The sequence below is a fragment of the Anser cygnoides genome, chromosome 4 (genome assembly GCF_040182565.1).
Source record: "Anser cygnoides isolate HZ-2024a breed goose chromosome 4, Taihu_goose_T2T_genome, whole genome shotgun sequence".
Classification (NCBI taxonomy): Eukaryota; Metazoa; Chordata; class Aves; order Anseriformes; family Anatidae; genus Anser; species Anser cygnoides.
In genome coordinates, this window is record NC_089876.1 from 32,684,042 (window position 1) to 32,702,023 (window position 17,982).

The following is a 17,982-nucleotide window of genomic DNA, read 5'->3' on the forward strand; positions in this document are numbered from 1 at the left end:
TCATTGCTAGTCATCTATACCAGATGCCCAAAAGCTGTGCGTCTGCCTGCTTCTAAAAACACAGCGGAGCATCCCCTTTTCCCAGATGTCCAGCAGCGCTCTCAGCTCTTTTCTGAGCTCACGTTTTCATCCTCCTTCTGGGCACGGACATTAACTCCACGCTGATTGGCAAAGGACCTTGCTGCCACCAGTTCTACACTCAATATTCGCCAAGTGGGCACCCCAAAGCCTGCGGCCATCCGTTTAGCTGTGTTGGTGGTACACCGCAGCCAGCATTCGAGCACTGGCTCCAACTGTCCGTGATTTCCTCATAAAGAGGGATTTTGGATGTGTTTATTATTTGGTTTTCATCCTCCCAGGCAACTCCAGGATCCCTTGGGTTCTTCACAAGGCCAGCCATCTCTTTACTCCTTACAACCACAAAAAGGTAGATCACAGGCAAGAACAGCCTCATATTGCGATATAAATGAAAACCTCCTCTATCTCACTGCCCTCCAAAGCATTGGGCAGGCAAGTGTAGATGCACTTTTTCTCCAAGAAAGAAGTACAAAACAAGAACAACGTTGATGCAGAACTGGAAGGAAGGAGGGAAGGAGGGAAACGATTGCATGGTAAATGTTAGGACAGCTATCACAGTTGCCCCCTGCCCTGCCCCAAGAGCCACGTTGGGCAGTCATGCTGCATCAGTTTTGGCCTGAGGAAAGCACTCCCAGCCAGCCTCAAGCACCCTCCCAGCGAAGCAGCAGCACATGCCCCGGGCACTGAGCATTGTTTCATCTGCACCCCATCCAGCCACCTGCCTAGGCTGCTGCAGCTATGAACAGCCCTCTCTGCTTCCCAGTGACGCTCCTTGCAATGCCACGAAGGCGAGCAGTTACCCGAGCAAGGTGTTTTCACCCTTTCAGCTCGGGTGGTGGGAGTTGCAGCGGCGAAGGCGTGCTGCGAGCAGCATCACCCCCAGGAAGCACGCTCCCCAGGCACCAGAGCCCCGCTGCCCACCCTGGGCAGGCTGGAGGTGCACATCTCTGCTTTCAGGGCTGAAACCCAGGGTGCCTCCATGTCACAAGGCAGCAAGGACATCCAACACAGAGTTAAGTGCCAGGTAAAAGCTTTTAATCAACTCCCAGGTTAAAAAAAAAAAAAGTTTAAAAAAATCCATCTAACCATTTGAGAAATAATGAGCTTCTCCTTCCTCACCTGTCCCACCTGTCAACACAACCCAATTGCTCTGGCTACAGCGGAGCCGTCCAGCAGCACTCATCAGACCATCGGTCTGCCAGAGAAACGGGAGCTGCTCCCCGCCTGCCCTACCTGCCCGCGGCACTGCCTCCCTGACTCCTGCCTGTTAGTCAGAACCTCAGAAAAGGGACTGGAGCGCCACAAAGCTCGTCCACAAAATCCCTCAGCAGCACTGCCTTAGCCCATTACTCTGGTTTTTCTCCTGCCACGGTAGTAGCGTGACCTTTTTGTTAGCATTTCCTTGTCCTGGACTCCCTCAGCATTTGATGTAACAGCACAGACCAGTAATGATTTCCTTCGCTGTGTACTTCCACTAGGCGTTGCATAGCGATTTGTCTCTACTTACTGGACACAAGTTACAGGTTAGTTACTGCACAGACACATGCAGAGTAATAGTAACTAATGCGTCCTTCTGGCTAAGCACCCTCTTCTGTCCCTCCCTAAGAAAATAAAGCATGGTCAAACTCACGTTTCAGAGCCCTCCTGCTCATGCTGGGCGACGAAGCCCTCCGAAGCAGCATCCCGGGAGCGACAACATCAAATAACCTGCCAACGTCTGCCGGCGGTCTCAGCATTTACAGCTTCTTTGCTGACGCTCGCGGAGGATCACCCCGTGCCCAGCTCCTGCGGTGCGCTTCCCCAGCCACCCAGGCGAGCCTGCACTGCACAGCGCTGCTGCACCAAGGCTTAATCTCGTTACGTGATAACGAGTCTTGACACTGAGCGTGCCATGTGGTGCGTGCTCAACAGGCTGCTTCAGCCCTTTCCTGGCGGCGGCCGAGAGCCACGGCTCCTGAAGCCTTGCAGGAGCTGGCCACGCAGTTACTTCCCAGGAGTGCAAAAGCACCATCAAGCAGCTGTGTCAGTAGCTCCCTGCACCCCAGCCCAGCACCCCAGGGCTTCCCAGGAGCTCCTCCCTGCTAGAGGTGTTCTTTGGCATCCCGCTTTGCTCAGGGAGGCTACACAGACAGGTACCCCTGCCTCACCCCTGACGCAGTTGTCTCCCTGCAGCATGTCGAGCCGCCCGGTGCCTTTACGAACAGAGATCAAAGCTGCCCTCTCACACCCACTGGCTGCAATTCCCTCCTGCGGACAGAGGCTGAAGCATCTCACCACGCTCCCGGCAGCTCACGCAGATGAGAAAGCAACCCAAAGGCACCTGGTCTCCTCTGCTTACCCCCAGATCTATGGTCTTCTCCTCAAGTGTCGATTATTTAAAACCGTGACTTTCAGCAGTGCCCTCTTCCAGCCACCGGCAGCATTTTCAGTCGTGTCCCCTGAGAGGAAAGCCCACCCTAGGAAAGCCTGCTAGCATAAAGTCATAAATCTCTACACAAATGTATGTTAACTATCCTTTCTTACACATTCCTGGAGGATGAATTTAAGTGTCTCCAATGTGAGTACTGCTGTACTGCCTCGGGAAGAAGAGTTTCTGGTACAACGAACCAGTCTTTCAGATATCTAACTTGTTTCCTTCGTATTTTACAGCCATCTCCTCTGAATTGGGCTCCTGCTCCGAGTGCAAGCATACAAGCCATTCAACTCACTTGAAATGGTTTTGATTATCACTCCTCATTTGCCTTTTTTTATTAAAAAAGGTTCAGGGTTCAAGTTCTCAAGCTTTTTTCCTCCATCTAAATCCACGGCTGCTGGAAACCAAAGCGAGCTTACATTTCTTGCATCAAATTATTTCAAAGGTTTGGGCTTAAAGCTCCTCAAACACAGGGACAAGGAAAAGTTTCATAAAAGCTCGAAATCCTTTTCCATGCTAATGACTTAATAATTTAAAGTTATTTCATCAACTTTTGAGGTACTTGTACCTCAACTGTGTTTAAAATTGAACCTTCAAGGCTTCAGACTGCCATGTAACAGAGTTATATGCATGCTTTATTTTTAATTTAAAAAAAACAGCAAATGGCACTGCAAATAAGACCGTCTTAGAGCAGACGGTGAATGATATTTCACCATGCATACGAACAAAGTTAATCCCCAGGCTTGCAACCAGTTAGTGACTAGCAGGTGGTGTTGCTGCTACGATTTCTTTCTGAAACTTCCTTTTTGGCCACAGGGCAGAACTTGTCAGATTAAGCCTTTTGACCAGGACTTTTACCATTCATTTCTCAACTCCACAAAATTTACATCAAAAGTTACTGGGATCAAAACACCTCAGGCTCCAGCAATGCTGCTGATTAAGCTCCCAGATTACTACAGGGAGTACAGTAACACAAAGCCCATCCGCAAACCTCTGATGCTAGCAGATCGCCTTTAGCTCTGCTTAAAGACAAAACCTAAGCAGGCTTTTAACTTGCAAACCTAAGGAAGGACTCATAGCCCTTAAAAAAAAAAAAATGAGGCGTGTCACTATGTCCAAACAAAAAGGCACAGCAAGTTTTCTTTCTCCAGACAAGTCCTCTAACACCTCTCCCTAATTTTGCTCGCTGCTTAAAACTTAAATTAAAAAAAAAAAAAAAAGTGGGAGCAGCTGCACAAATATTGCAACTGCCAGAGACAGAGCTTCTTTCCAGCCTGCAGGATTTCTCACTGCGTTTTGCAAGACCACTTAGCAGCAACTACCCACGCTTGGGACCTGCAATTTTGATCTCAGCTGCGGCTGGGAGGTAAAAGCTTCGCACGCGTCCCCCGCAGTAGATGCACACACAAGCTGACCCACACAGAGCGCCGCTGGACACCCAAGGCCTTGAAGGCAGCGTCCGGGAGCTCCAAAATAAAAAAGCTTACACAACAAGCACGCTGCTCGCTCCAGCTTTCCTGAACAGCCCAGATACTGGGACAGGGAGCTGATAACTAGAAAGAGATGTACACTACAGCTTTTTCCTTCATCATCTCACGCAGAACAATACCACTAAGTCCACAAATGGCACAGCACTTTCCAAGACAATACTTAGATAACTGAGCGATGGTATCAGTAAAAAAAAAAAAAAAAAAGCTTTCACAAGTTTGCCTTCATCTCCTTGGTACGTCTGCATTTACCTACTCCTCTGTCTGGTATGCTTCGAGAGGAAGCAGGACAGAGGAGCTTCACACTGTGCTCTGTATGGATAACTGCAATTCCCCGTTCCCAGCCCGAGCAGGTAAAGTGAACAGGATTAGTGCTCCATTACAGTAATAATTGACTCAAGTAGCCAGTCCTAAATATAGTCATGGTAGCAAGAAGATCTTGGAATTACCATAGAAAGCAACGTTTCTTAAGGCTTAGAGATTTCCTTGAACTTTTTTTCCCCCTCAAAACACTGTAAGAATCATGAGCCACTTTGGCCATTGCAAGCTGTACCCACATCCAGCTGATCCACGGAGTAAGAGTTGAAGAATGAGAAGCAAATCTCATCTGCAGCCTCTGCAGCACCTTTCTTGCTCCAGCAACGCAGCAGTGGCCTCACACACACGAAGCCATGCCTGACTGTCTGCAGTGCTCTCCTTTCCTGGGTGCTGGCGTGCAGAGCGCTTCAGCTTCTTCATTTCCCACTGGGACACCCCACCAAGGTGCCAGCAGGGCGCACGGAGAAGGACTGCCTACCCAAGGAACCCGAAGCAGGCTTCCAAGCTCTGCTCTGCCCCAGCACACGGGACTCGCTCGTGGGATTCACTTTCTAAACACTCATCCCTGCAACACTGCTCAGACAAGGCTGCAGCCTTCAAAAATCACAAGTGCAAACGGTCATCCCAGCGTGCTCACCAACACCACTTCTTACCCAACCTAATGTCCACGCAGCTCTGAATGAAGCAAGGCAAGCGACGGTCTGCTGTGGTCCTTCAGTTTCCTTCCATCAAGCACCAAACAGAATACCAGGTTATTTTTTTCCCCCTAGTTACGTAACATCCAGACAAAACAGGATCGTGACGGAGCAAATGGGCGCCTAGGAGGGGACAGAAGTCGTCTCTCCAGCCCAGCGTGCCATCTCTGAGGGGCTGAGGTTAAACCTCAGGGCCAAGCAGAAATAACACAAGCACAGAATGTCACTTTCAGCAAGCTACCCCTGAAACCTGGGTTTTCCCTTTACTAACCACAACATTTTTCAGCAAGCATCTGTGCATCTTAATTAGACCTTATTTACATCTTACTTGTGCGCAGTCCTACCTCCTTTCATTTGTTTTGAACGCACCACCACTGCCTTCAGATACACCCTGGTGTTCTTGTCCTGGCAGAGAAGGGCCCAAGCGGCCCCTTCACAGCCTTCCCATAGCCCTTGGTAACGCACGTGGCCCTACGTCACTTTTCTTGCATTTTGACTTTTTTAACACATAATGGTTGTTCGGTGTGGCAGGCAAAGAACACCAAGCCAGATGCAACTTCGAGCTGCTCTAAAACCATGGGCAACTGTAGGAAAAGGACGGGAATTAACTGGTTAATTCTTGGAAGCAACAGGTGTGAAACCTGTCTTTTCTAAAGAGGTACTGCTCATAACTGATATAATACCTTACTGCGCAGAACTAAACATAAGAAAACAGATGGTATTTCATGACAGAAAACTCCATAAGCATTGCTGAGGAATTCAACACAGGTTTGTCTTGGTGAGCCGCGGCACACACAAGCCCCTCAGAACAAAGCAGGGCTGCAAGGAACAACACGAGCTGCTTATAGCTGAAAGCAGGGTGCTCGTGGGCTCCCCGGAGGCCCCTGGAGGCTTGGGGAGCGCAATGTTTTGGTCCAGAAGGCCAACAAGACACAAGCTGAGCCAGGCAGACAACGCGAAATCAACAGTTAACAGCCCGGTCACAGAGCGTGACTGCAAATGAAGAACCTTCCCGGTGCAGGTGGTTTCTGCTCTCAGGGGAAATACCTTATTTTGCTGCTCAGCCGACAGCTCAGAAGCAAAAATAAGACGGTGGCTGAAAACCCGTGCAGGTGATGAGTACCAGGGAAGCGGTTAATTGTGAACAGGAAAGGCGACGGACAGACGGCTGTCTGGGCACCAGCCGGCGCCTTCTGGCCCAACGTCGCACGGGCTGCCAAGAGCTGACAGTACCTGAGAGCATCCTTCTGCAACATCAGCCGAGGGCCCCGCTCAACACAACCGCCCCCTGACTTGTGCCATTGCAAGGCAATTTAACGAGGAGAAAGAAAATTGCAATATAAAGGTTGTTACGTCTCTGGATTCGACGATACTGCACCTCAAGTGCTACCTCCAGTGCAGGTATTCAAACATCGAGGAGCATGTCAGAAAACTCGAAACCACTTCAAGAGTAGAATAAACGACCTCCAAACGTAATGAAGGAACTGGGATTTTCACTTCTACAAAAAACAAAGGCCAAGAGCAAGGCAGCAGTTCAGATGAAGCAGAAATTTGAAAGAAGAAGGCTATTGAACATACAAAGAGCTAATAAGCACCAGAGCTAACAAAGCAGGTAGCTAAAGACAAACAAATAAAGCAAGTAGTAAAGCACATACTTTCAGACTGATAATTACACCGAGCGAGTATACTGCAGAATGTTGGGTTGAGAGTGTCAAGTGACTTCCTGTTAGCAAAACCATCTCTTTCTGGAAGAAGTTGCCTAGCTTTAATGGGAGCTAGTCAAGGACTCCTATGGTTCATTTTCTATCTGTAGTCCATTCAATACAAAATTAACACACAGCTTCTCTCTGGTTCTCACCATCCACACTTTGACCACCCAAAAGGAAGCAGCAAAATTGCCGAGCAGAAGGGAAGAGCAAGGATGCGTGCAAGAGGCTGCAGAACAGGAACAGGTCTCCTCGGCACGCAGCTCCTCGCACCACCAGCCACCTCCTGTGTCTATTCCTGCCCAAACTGACAGGGGAGTAACAAACTCTACAGAAATCTGTTTCCTTGCAGTCCAACAGTATCAGCCACCTGTTCTGCCTGGAGTCCTCGGCATCACAGAAGCCACCTACCAGACAGCGAACACAGCATTCCTACACCCCATGTTTTCCTTCACTGTGTTCCTTGTCTTAGAGTTTGAGAAGATGGCTTGTCCTTTCCTTTATGTCTGACAGCTAACGTGCAGTCTGCTCAGCCACAAGGCAGCCGAAGTTTGTCTGTGTGTGTGGGCACACTCTTTATTCCAGAGCTAACTCTCCTTATCTTATCAGGAAATGAAAGCCAAGAAAAGACCATGCGAAGAAAAAAGCAGCTGGGAGACAAGACCACAAACCAAACAAGAGGCAGACAAAACTTTAGGCATCATGCATGAAGAAACACAAGTTCTAAGCACATTTATTTTTAACTCAAGCCACTGTATCACATACTGAAGGATGCCTTTTGCAATAACAGGACTTGCCAGAGCACAAGATTTTCACAGGGAGTGGAGATCAAACTTCACTCTGTCTTTCCCTCTGCTCATACTTCTGTGCACCTCCCGCGAGTACAACATGGTACTAAACTGATTTTGGCAGCGACAGGATGCTTTGCCCCTTGCATAGCCACAACACCCTCCCTTAACTCTTAGTTCAAGGGGAAACCTTTCCCCCCAAATGCACAGGAAGACACCGTCATCTCACAGGTACAGAACTGCTCCCCTACACGAACACCTAACCGAACAGCACCTTGGTGACAGCTGATATCTCAGAGTTATTGTCTTCTCCCAGCAACCATGCTTCTTAACACAAACACAATTCAGATTCACGTTAGACAAATTCCAAGTATTACAGTCACTACGCTTACACAGGGAATTAATTTGGTTTCTTATTTCTCCCTATGCAGGACAAGGACACCTACCTAAAAAAGGCCCCGCAGTTTATTTCTGCTTACCTATTGTACAATGTCTCTAATGCTGAACACGATTTATTTACTACTCACCACGGCTGAAAAAGAATGCACCCCCACCCCCATTGGCAACTGCCTGCATGTTACTGGAACAAATACAGACAGATAAATATTCCCTGCAAGCCCAAATGACGAGGAAAACAAGGATGACTACTGCCTTATCTTAAAAAAGAAATCCGCTCAGTAACTCAAATGCACTGAAGATTGCCTAACTCTTTGGCGATTAAAATCAAAGTGCTTATTGTGAAGCCTGTCCCAGTGGGCATGTCACGTCTGAAAGCCTGCTACAGGCAGTTCTGGAGAAGAAAAGAAGACGTTAAGACAACCAGCGCAAATCCCGAGACGAACATCACCGTGGGCACTGCAGAAAGCACAAAGGGCTTTTATTCCCGTTGAAGCCACGAGCCCTGCGATCCCGCCCGCTGTGCCCGCACCCCCGCGCCCGGCCGAGAGGCACGCTGCTGGCTGCGGATGTGGCAGCACGCGGCCACGCTCGGGCTGCCCGCACGCACCGCACCGCACCGCGCCGCGCCGGGCCGGCCAGCACCGTGCCCTCCTGCCAGCGAGCCCCGGGGCAGCGCCGAGCCACCTTACCCCGCTCCTGGCCGCGGCGAGCTCCCCGGGCAAGGACTCCTACCTGCCCCGGGCGGGGCCGGCGCTCTCACCCATCAACGCGGCGGCTTCCCGAGCCGGCCCGGGAAGCGGCCACGGCTCGTTTTAGCTCGCCGGCGCTCCGGGCCGCCTTTCCTTCCCCCTCCCGCCAGCGCTCGGCGGATCCGGGCGCCCGCAGCCCCAGCTCCCGGCCGCCGGACGAGGAGCGCCCCGAAAAGTTGGGAAGCGCGGCTCCGGCCGTGCGGGTGCGTAAATATAGGGTCGGGAGGCTGGGGCGGCCTCCCAGGGCCGGCCCTCAGACGCAGCCCCGGGTTTCGGATTTCATTGGCGGCCCCGGAGCAGCGCCGCCGCTGCCGTGCGGGGCGATCCCGGCTCCCTCCCCACGCGCGGCGGCCGCAGCCCCCGCACCGCGCGGCTCCGAGGCGCCCGGCGCCGCTCACCGCTGCTGCCCCGTCCTGCGCCGAGGGGCTCCCCTCCCGCCGCACGCAGCAGCCAGCTGACACCCAGACGCCCTGTGACCCAACGCAAATTTTTTCCCTTCCCTCCCCCGGTTTTGTTTTTTTTTGTTTCTTTTTTTTTTTTTTTTTTTCCCCTGCCTGCAACGCCTCCCCGGTCAACGGAAACCCATTTTCGTGGCGCTGACTCCCGGCCTGCAGCCCTGCTGAGCAAGGACCGGGAGGGAGAAGTGAGCTCGTGCGGAGCCGGCGGAGGGCTGCGGGGGACCCCCACGGGGCTGCGCGCCACCTCCGCAAGCCCGACTGGGCTGCAAACTCCAACTCATAGCGGGAATTTGGATAGAAACTGCAGCAGGAGCTGGGGTTCGGGAGCAGTGAATGACACCGCTCTTCACTGCTCCCACGTGCCTCAGTGAGCGTGAGGCCGTGCTGCGCTTCTCCCAGTGCTCGGGAAGAAGGCGGAGGATGCGTGGCCTCGGCCAGCCCAGCACCTCACAGCCCTGCTGCACCGCTACCAGGTGGGAGCAGGGCCCCTCTGGCAAACCCCAGCTGCCCCCTGTGTAGGCAAAGAGCCCACGGTGGCCTGGTGACAGGTCTCTTCTTCCAAATCCCCTTCAGGACACCAAGTTTCTAACACCACGCTGCAGTAAAGTCCGAAGAAACAATTCCTAATAATAGTACTTTGCTGCAGCACAACATTACCCCTTCGAGCCTAAGCAGGGCCCCACGCACCGTGCGTCCTCACAACCAAGCGCTGCCACTTTCACGTCAGGCTGGGGGGTTCTGACAACTGGAGCCGACAGGTTTGTGGAATAAACTAGAGAAGTCTTCCTGCATGACCCGGAATTCAGCACTGATGCACGTGCAGCACAGACAGGCCCAGGCACACTCGCACAGGCTTCCCTCCCATCGCCCATTTCTTGCAGTTCTGTGTCTGCTGGTCCCAGCTGCACCCAGCACAGCAGCACTAAAAAATCCCTGCTACTACAACAATTAGTCACAGCCTTCTGAAGGCAACCAGTTTTCTAACAAATTCCACAGACTATGAAGTTTTTAAGTGGATGAGGGATGAACATTTACACACTCGAACTCCCAATAAGCTACAGCTTGCAGCAGGAATGCCACTGCAATGGAGCAGCTTCTGCTTCTAACAAAAAAACATCTAGGAAGGTGTTTGATTGTCCAGAGTGAATCCCAACGCTGACCTCTACCTCTCAGCAATGCTGCAGTAAGGGCAAAGACCCTCCTACACAGCAGCCGGCCCCAGTACTGGTGTACGAAGGGGAATACCGAAGGCACTTCGCTCACCCTCCTAGCTTGTCTGAGCGAGCAGCCAGAAGTGAGAACTGTGCAAGCTGCTGAGCACAAGGGCTGGTCCCTGCTCCGTCCCTGGGAAGAAAGCCCAGACAGATAAGACGGGGACAAGGCAGAGCACAGCCATTCCCACCATCCCTCTTCCAAACGCAGGGGTGAGGCCAAGAGCAGTCCCAGCCTGGGGGACGGCACACTGCACCACAGCGGCAGGCACCTCGTCCCAGCAGCCACACAAGGCTGGGGAAACAACTCGTCTTGCTGTGACTTTGCTGGTTTTGTTTTTTTCTTTTTTTAGGAGAGTAACCAGAGCATCCAGGTCTACATGGCCACTCAGGGGGAAGGTAACCATGCACAACCCTCAGCTGACGAGGGGGACAGAACGCAACAGGCGCACAGCAGGCTGCCTGTGCTGGCCTTCGGCTTGGGCACCTGCCAAACACCGGTGCACGGGGAAAACAGCCAGAATGACATGCTACAAGAAACGTTTTTTTAATGGCCTGGGAAGCCTTCCACCATCAAGGAACGTGGCTGCTCCCATGAGGTGCCTGCGCACGTGGGAGCCGGGCTTTATGCATTGCAGTAACTGACACTGTAGAGAGACCTAAGTTGGGCACTTGCGTAACTTCGGTCTCCATCGATCCGCGCCTTCCCTTGACTTGAACAGCAGCCACATCAGCACACAAGGCCTCTTGTTTAGGTTGTAGGAAATGGCTGTTCTGCTACTGTGCTGCTCTCACAGAAGAGAAGTAACCCCGGGGAAGTTTCCAGCCGCCGAAGCGAGAGGAGAGCAGCACAATGCACTCGCTAGGCACGGCGGCAGGCAGGAAGCGAGCGGGAGGGCAGCCAGGGCTGCTGGCCACACGAAGCCCCTATCGAGCACAGCAGAAAGCCCGCAGCCACGTGCACACAGCCCCGGGGCTTTTGGAAACCGGGCTGCAGAGCGAGTCACAGCAAGACGAGTTGCTTCTGCAGCCTCACGTGGTAGTTCGGGTGTACTTAGAGACAGGACCCAGAACTGACACCTCTGAGAACTGGCTGAGAAGTGCGAGGTCCTCCCTGAACACACAACAAAGTACTTGACACCACTGAGCACTATGCAGGTGGTATCAGGAGTGTCTGGAGAACTTTGTGCATCTTTAAAGATATCGAAGCTATCAGGATTGCGCTGTCCAGCAGGGATTTTTTTTAATTTTTTTTTTTTAAAAATCTCAAAAGCCCACAGCCACCGAGACACCTGCGCCTCCTCACCAGTTGCTACATTTCCACATTCCCGTGCCTTACCACTTTTTCCACCCCTGTTCTTGGTAACTGAACTGCCGCTGCAACTTTTAAGGGCACACAACAACACAGCACTTCCTATCTGCGCATTCTGTTTTCTGGTCTAGTTAAGTGTGACTAACGTAGGACTCAAGATGTGCACGCTACAGAGGGGAGATCCATAATGCTGTCTTCCCAAGAAAGCTTTTCCATCGCCTTCCTCCCCCTTTTTGTGTAAGTGCTCAGATGAGCATAGTGTTTAGGTTGGATGTTGCTATCAAGTGGGGAACTCGTACTTTAATACAGGCCCAATTTTATCTCATCTACTTCCTTCGAGTCCAGATTGCTGAGTCTAGAGTCATACCGAAAACATTATGAATAGCAAATGAATTTAAACTGGACACACAAAAGGAAGCTGATTCAACTATGACCTGGCTGAGGAAACCAACGATGGTGACCCCTGTCAGGTGCATGCCAAGTCCTATTAACACAGCCCTCAGAACTGGAAAGCTGTCAGGAGCCGCAGGATAGAGCTTTAATAGATGTAGTGGCAATTCCTGGCACGACAGAGCCATGTAGAAATGCAGAAACAACAAGGTACACTAACAGAAAACTTTAAACCTAATTTTTTTTCAGCGCTCAGCAAGTATGGGATTTGACTCTTTCACAAGGCTGCTGACAGGATCCTAGATTAGATCGGATTTTACGACACTTGGCTTTGATTTCCTCAAGTTCTTATGATATTGGTCCAAGATTACTTAGGAATTAGCCCTTACTAGCATAAACGTGGCATGTTTTCCCAGCCATACAGCAAATTTCATTTGGGCTTGCCAGGCAGGAGAAGGGTAACTGACCCTGTATCTTTGTTCAGAAGCACAGGACACAGGGACACGCATCCCTGCAAGGGGTGGTAGCACACAGGAAGGAGTAAAATTAAGGAAAACTTGCCACTGCAGCCATTCTAACAGTGAAACCTGAGTTAACACAAATCAGAGCTCGAAGTAACTAACAAAACCAATTCTGGACACTGGACAAAGCATTTTACAACTGAACACTTTACTTCTCTTCCCTTCTACATCGGATAAAATTTTCAAATCTACACATTTCATGGGCTGTCTGCCTAAGCTGCCAATGAACACTTTGCAAAGCCCTTGGTGATACGCTATTTTTTTTATTATTTTGTAAATAACAACAGAAAGAAGGGTATCTTCCTACAAGCTGAAATCCCCATGGGTAAGGAGTGTCCTTGCCTGTCCCTGTTATGAACACTGACAGTGCAAAGAAGGATTTCTTCCCTTTAAAAATTAAGAGCTATACTGCAGCACTTCTGTTGTGCCACACATTTCATAAACCTCTTCAGTTGCCCATTTTGCAGCCGCAGCAGCCTGGTATTAAAACAGACTCTGTTACAATAGAAAAGGCTTGGTGCACAGCCTTTGTACAGTTCATTTTTGGTATCACATATGTTCAACCTGAAAGTGTTTCAGTTTAAACAAATCCCATGTCGAGTAGACGTGGGAAGTCAGCAGGCAGGAAACCCAGCGCTGACGGTGGGCTCGAGCCAGCCATCACAGCACGCACCAGACTGCAGACAGCACAGCTCCAATCCTCCCCACCTCTGCGTGCCTCCCCAGCACCCTCACCATGTTTTGTTTGCTGCTTTTCTCTCTCTTTTTTTGGTGAACACTCGAAGCAGGGAGCATTTATTAACAAACAAGAGACAGCCAGTTTCTCCCCAAATGGCCCACACAGTAAGAACTACTTTTAGGTACTGGCATTAAAAGAACGAGGTGGCTTGCATGGAGAAACTGGAACCCAGCTTGGTATTTTCCACTTTGCTCAAGCTCATTACAGAAATCTCCAGTCTGCACTACCTGATACAACAACTGCAGATATTTTGTGCTTTGAACAAAACCGAAAGTTACACAGCTGAAATTTCAGAGTTGGTGTCAGTTTATATCGAGACATTGAGAAATCAAGTAACAACATGGAGGTCTAACTTCCTTAGTGAATTCAGCTTGTTTATCAGGAAAGCCATCCTGTCAACATTAATGACTTCAATCTGCATTAAAAAGTACTTGGTCTCTTGCTTTAAGACTAGCATCTTCAAGCCTGGAGATACGTTAGTCACAAATTGTGCCTTCAGTTAAAAACACTTCTATGCAGTACTCAGCATCTGAAAAAATGTTGAAGTCAGCTGCACAATACCCACAAGTCAGAAGACCAATTAATAGTATTAACATCACTATTATTGTTTTTGGTCTGTTTAAGCTCATCGTCTTTTTTTCTGTTTAGATGAGGCATTTAATATTTCTTTGACTAGTCAGTGTAAGAAAAGATAATATCCTACCTGCAGAATGACCAGAAACAAAGACTGTAGTACAAAATCCTGGTGAGAAGATAATTCTGGCTACACCTACTGCAACCAGAGTACTCTGTTACTATACCCTGACATTCAAAAAATGCACTACACGAACACAAGACAAAGCACCTAGCAAGAGAGAAGCCGTTAAGTGTCAGGATTTATTTTGCAGACGCATTTAAAATACATCACTGCTTTAAGCAGAACCAAACAGTACGGTTACAGTCTGCATTGTCTCACCTCGTTCTCGCAGACGCCAGCTCTGAGCAACTCCTCTTTCAATAAGCAGCAGAAAAAAAACTACCCACAAATACTTGGAGCACCTCACCACTGGCCCAGCAATCTTCTCAAGTTGCTAGTCAGTGAAGACATGTTCTTAGACATCATAAGCAAACAGGAGCTCCAGTTTACATGCCTCTTAATAGGTGGGGTGGAAAATAGTTAATAGGTGGGATGGAAAATAGAAACATCCACCCTGTAAAGCAGCACTAAATTTACAAGGGAAAAACAGCAACCCGCGGTGAACCCGACTGCAGGAATAAATGCATCAAATGTGATGAATCTCACAGAGTTATGTCAGTGGATAAAGAATTCAGTACAGCCTCAGCAGCCAAGCTGTACAAGTGTCACGGTGTCTGTATTTCACTGTCCCCACCGCTCCCACTGGGCAGTCTCCCCCACCAAGCCTGGCTGGAGGGCCCTCACTCATCCAGCTCTGAGCTCATCTCTGGAGAGAAACCTGAGAACACCTCAGGAAATTTCCTGGGGTGATACCGGACGCCTCCCTCTGCTTCCTTGTACCAGAAAGCTCTTACAGCAAATGTACGGGTACAGCTATTGCATGAGGCACAGTTTGAGTCCTTGTAAAATCCTTTGAGTCCCAGTTTATGACAGCACTGACTTCTGCTGCTATCTGCGACAAAGCATCGCCCCAGACAGCTGTGGTTATGTTACGTCAGTGAAGAACAAGTACAGAGGGGTACAAGGCAGCATCTCAAACAGCTCTGTGGATGAAGGAAACGTCTGCATTTTAGGAAGGAAGCCCTGAAAAAGCGAACAGAGGCATTACTCTGCATTTCAGCGTGGCGGCACGGGAGAGGGGGCAATGTGACAAACCAGCCAGCACATAACAGACAGGGGTTCCCCGGGGGCAGTCCCGACAGGCCTGACTGCCACTCTGATGAGTGACATGCCTCATCACGCAGCCTGCGTCATTTAAGAGGAAAAGGGAAACAGTGCAGAGAGAAATATGGGCGGATCACTACCGATAGCTACTGGAAAAGCTAGGGAAACAACTGTCAAGCAAATTGCTCACCAAGTGCTCCCCTGCATAGGAAACAGGCTCAGTCACCAGGGACAGATGAGAAAATCTCTTTTAAAAGGTGTGTGTAAGGCATTGAAAAAAACACCACATACACGTTCCTTGGTCAGCTGTTGTTAGTGAGCACGTGTGATGAGTGAGCCCAAGTAGGCAAGGGTGATGGAAGGGAACAGCTCAGTTCCCTCGTGCTGAAGGATTATTTTAAGGAACGAGTCACCAAAGATGACTGCTAAAATGCCTTGAATTCACCCAAGAAAGCCCCTGTGAGAGGATTGCTCCTGTCAAGGCTTGCACAGTACCTTAGAACCGAGCACAGCATTTCCCAGGCCACACGTCCCTCATCTTTCCACATCCATCCATGCCTGCGGGTCCAAGTGCCCCCTCTAGTCCCATCACATTATGTCACAACAGCCCATGTCACAGGTGAGGTACCACGGGTACCTAATGCCCGGGTGACACACAGACCTGGAGCCCCCATCACCAGCATGCTGTACACCAGGGGAACCTCACTCAGCCCCTGGAGCTTTGCTAAAGGCAGAGATCTGCTCACAGGACAGGGTCTGCAAGCCTCAGGCTGCAATGATTTCAGGGCTTTCCTGGCACATCCATCGGCACTTCCTTCAAGGAGAGATGTCTGCAGGGGCTGACAACATCTGCCATCCTACTACCACAAGCGTTTCCAGTTATATTATCAATTTTACCCCTCTGTGTAGCTTACCCTGCTTAACACCAGAGCTCAGGTGGCTTTTGGTAACAGTTTGCCTTCTCTCAAGTCTCACGGACACTTCCTGCCGCGCTTCAGCTTTCACATCCAAGTTACTTCTCAGTTCTGCAAATCAGGTCTCGCTGTCTCCATTGCACAATGGTGCACAATGCACAAAGGAAAAGCCAGCACAACTGCCTTCTGCAGCAGGCCAGCTAGCAGCGCTCAAAGCATCACCCGGGAGCCCCGGGTTGGGCACCAACTATGTGCCGTGCTGTAGCACAGAGCTAAGAGCCAGCACACACAGCCACAGCTCCTGCCTCACCCACGGAGTGTTTGAGCACTGCCTGACAGCTGCTTCCCATCCAATCCGCCCTACTATTTGTTCTGGGAGCTTTCAGAGCCCCCCACTTAAGCTCTCCGCATTCCAACAAGGGATTCAAGTGACAGACAGCTCCAGCAGCAGACGCAGTATTACCAGGAGGCACAGCAGTGCCGTGTCACCCCTTGCTCTTCCACTCAGTCAGTAGCATCCTGAGATACAACAGACAATCCTGTCTCTCAAACAGCCATAGTTCCATAACACTTCCTCAGGTACTCAGAGCAAGACTTCCAAGTCAAGAAGGTGAAAGTACGTGGCAATTACTACGAGCCAGGACGGATTACATACAGACCTCTCACAGTTCAACCCCAGTATTTCCTCAAGCAATTGAGCCAGAACTGATTACATTTGTGTTAAAAACATACACAAAGGACCTGGAATACAGGCTGAGAAATCTCATCGCATTTTCGCAGCACACACCACAAACAGAGATGATCTGTGGTCCCTCTCAGGCAAACCATGGGTGGGAATGAGGAGCCACCCATGCTCCCGGGTGGAACAACTGCTCCCCTGCTCCGCCAGGGCCGCAGGAGAAGCCTCCCGTGGCAGATCTCCAGACCCCGAACTGGAGATAAGACAACAGCACCTGCTGTTTCCACAAGAAGCATCTCACCCGCTGCTCCCAGGAGAGCCTCAGTCATACACTCTTCCTCATCACGAGGGATGGTGCCACCTTTCATCCTTGATGGGGAAGAGCATTTCCAAATCAGCACAGCACTCCAGCACTCAGACTGTACAAGAACTGTTGAAAAAACAAGAGAGAGTTCTGACAGAGGTTGCCAGGGACTCACACCTGCCTTACACTGTGCGTCTCTGTGCCAGGCATCAGCACACTAAGGCATCAACAAGCGAATAACAAGATACACTAAATCCCAGCAGCTACTACTGAGACTTAAAAACTGAAAACGTCCAGTTAGGAGTAACATTTACCTAACAGGTGACTATCAACACGTTAACTCCGAAGGATTGTGCTCGTGTGGGGCAATTATGCAAGTCTTTAAAGCGTTAAGAGATATACCCTACAGAAATTTCAGTGTCTCTTTTATGCACCTCATCATCTCAAACATCTGTTCTGACCCTGTATCTTTGCTGCTAGAGATCTGTTTACCTCTGTTTGTGGCCAAGTAGTTCAGAAGACCACCAAAGAACCAGAAAATATCTATTTAGGAGACCAGCAAGGAGCATTTGCAGTGTAAATAATGTCTAGGAGGCTAATAACATTTGCATCATTTGCCTCATTTCCAGCGAGCCTTTCACACAAAGTTGGCAGCCCTAGGAAACTAAAAGCTTCTCTCCGCTAAGGCATCGATTAACAAAAATCTACAGCATCAACAGACTGGGGAAAAAAAAAAATCCAGAAAGGCTTTGAACAGATATGACAATACCAAAAGGGCTCAGCCTGCTGCCCCAATACACTCGGTTCTGTGAACGCCTGGCTTCTTCAGGTACAACTTGCTGTTGGGCACAAAGAGACAAGGCTCCTCCTGCACCTGCGGGGGGACCCAGGTGATTATAACACTTAGCGAGGGCCACCTCATCCAGCCCCCGCTGTCCCCTCAAGCCCCTCACTAGCCAAATGTGGCCATACACAGGACTA

The 17,982-nt window shown here is 50.1% G+C and overlaps 1 protein-coding gene across 6 annotated transcripts in view; it reads right to left on the reverse strand.

Moving 5' to 3' along the window:
- ARHGAP24 (Rho GTPase activating protein 24) overlaps positions 1-15,667 on the reverse strand; it is a 188,323-nt gene extending 172,656 nt beyond the window's left edge. The window contains exon 1 of one of the 6 annotated variants that reach the window (XM_013190528.3): positions 15,600-15,667. The gene's annotated coding sequence lies outside the window, so the exon portion shown is untranslated. Of the gene's footprint in view, positions 1-4,949; positions 5,190-8,573; positions 8,853-9,031; positions 9,129-15,599 lie in introns of those variants that run through there. The other 5 variants (XM_048074525.2, XM_066996637.1, XM_048074527.2 and 2 more) reach the window with 5 other exon arrangements.
- Positions 15,668-17,982: the final 2,315 nt, after the last annotated feature.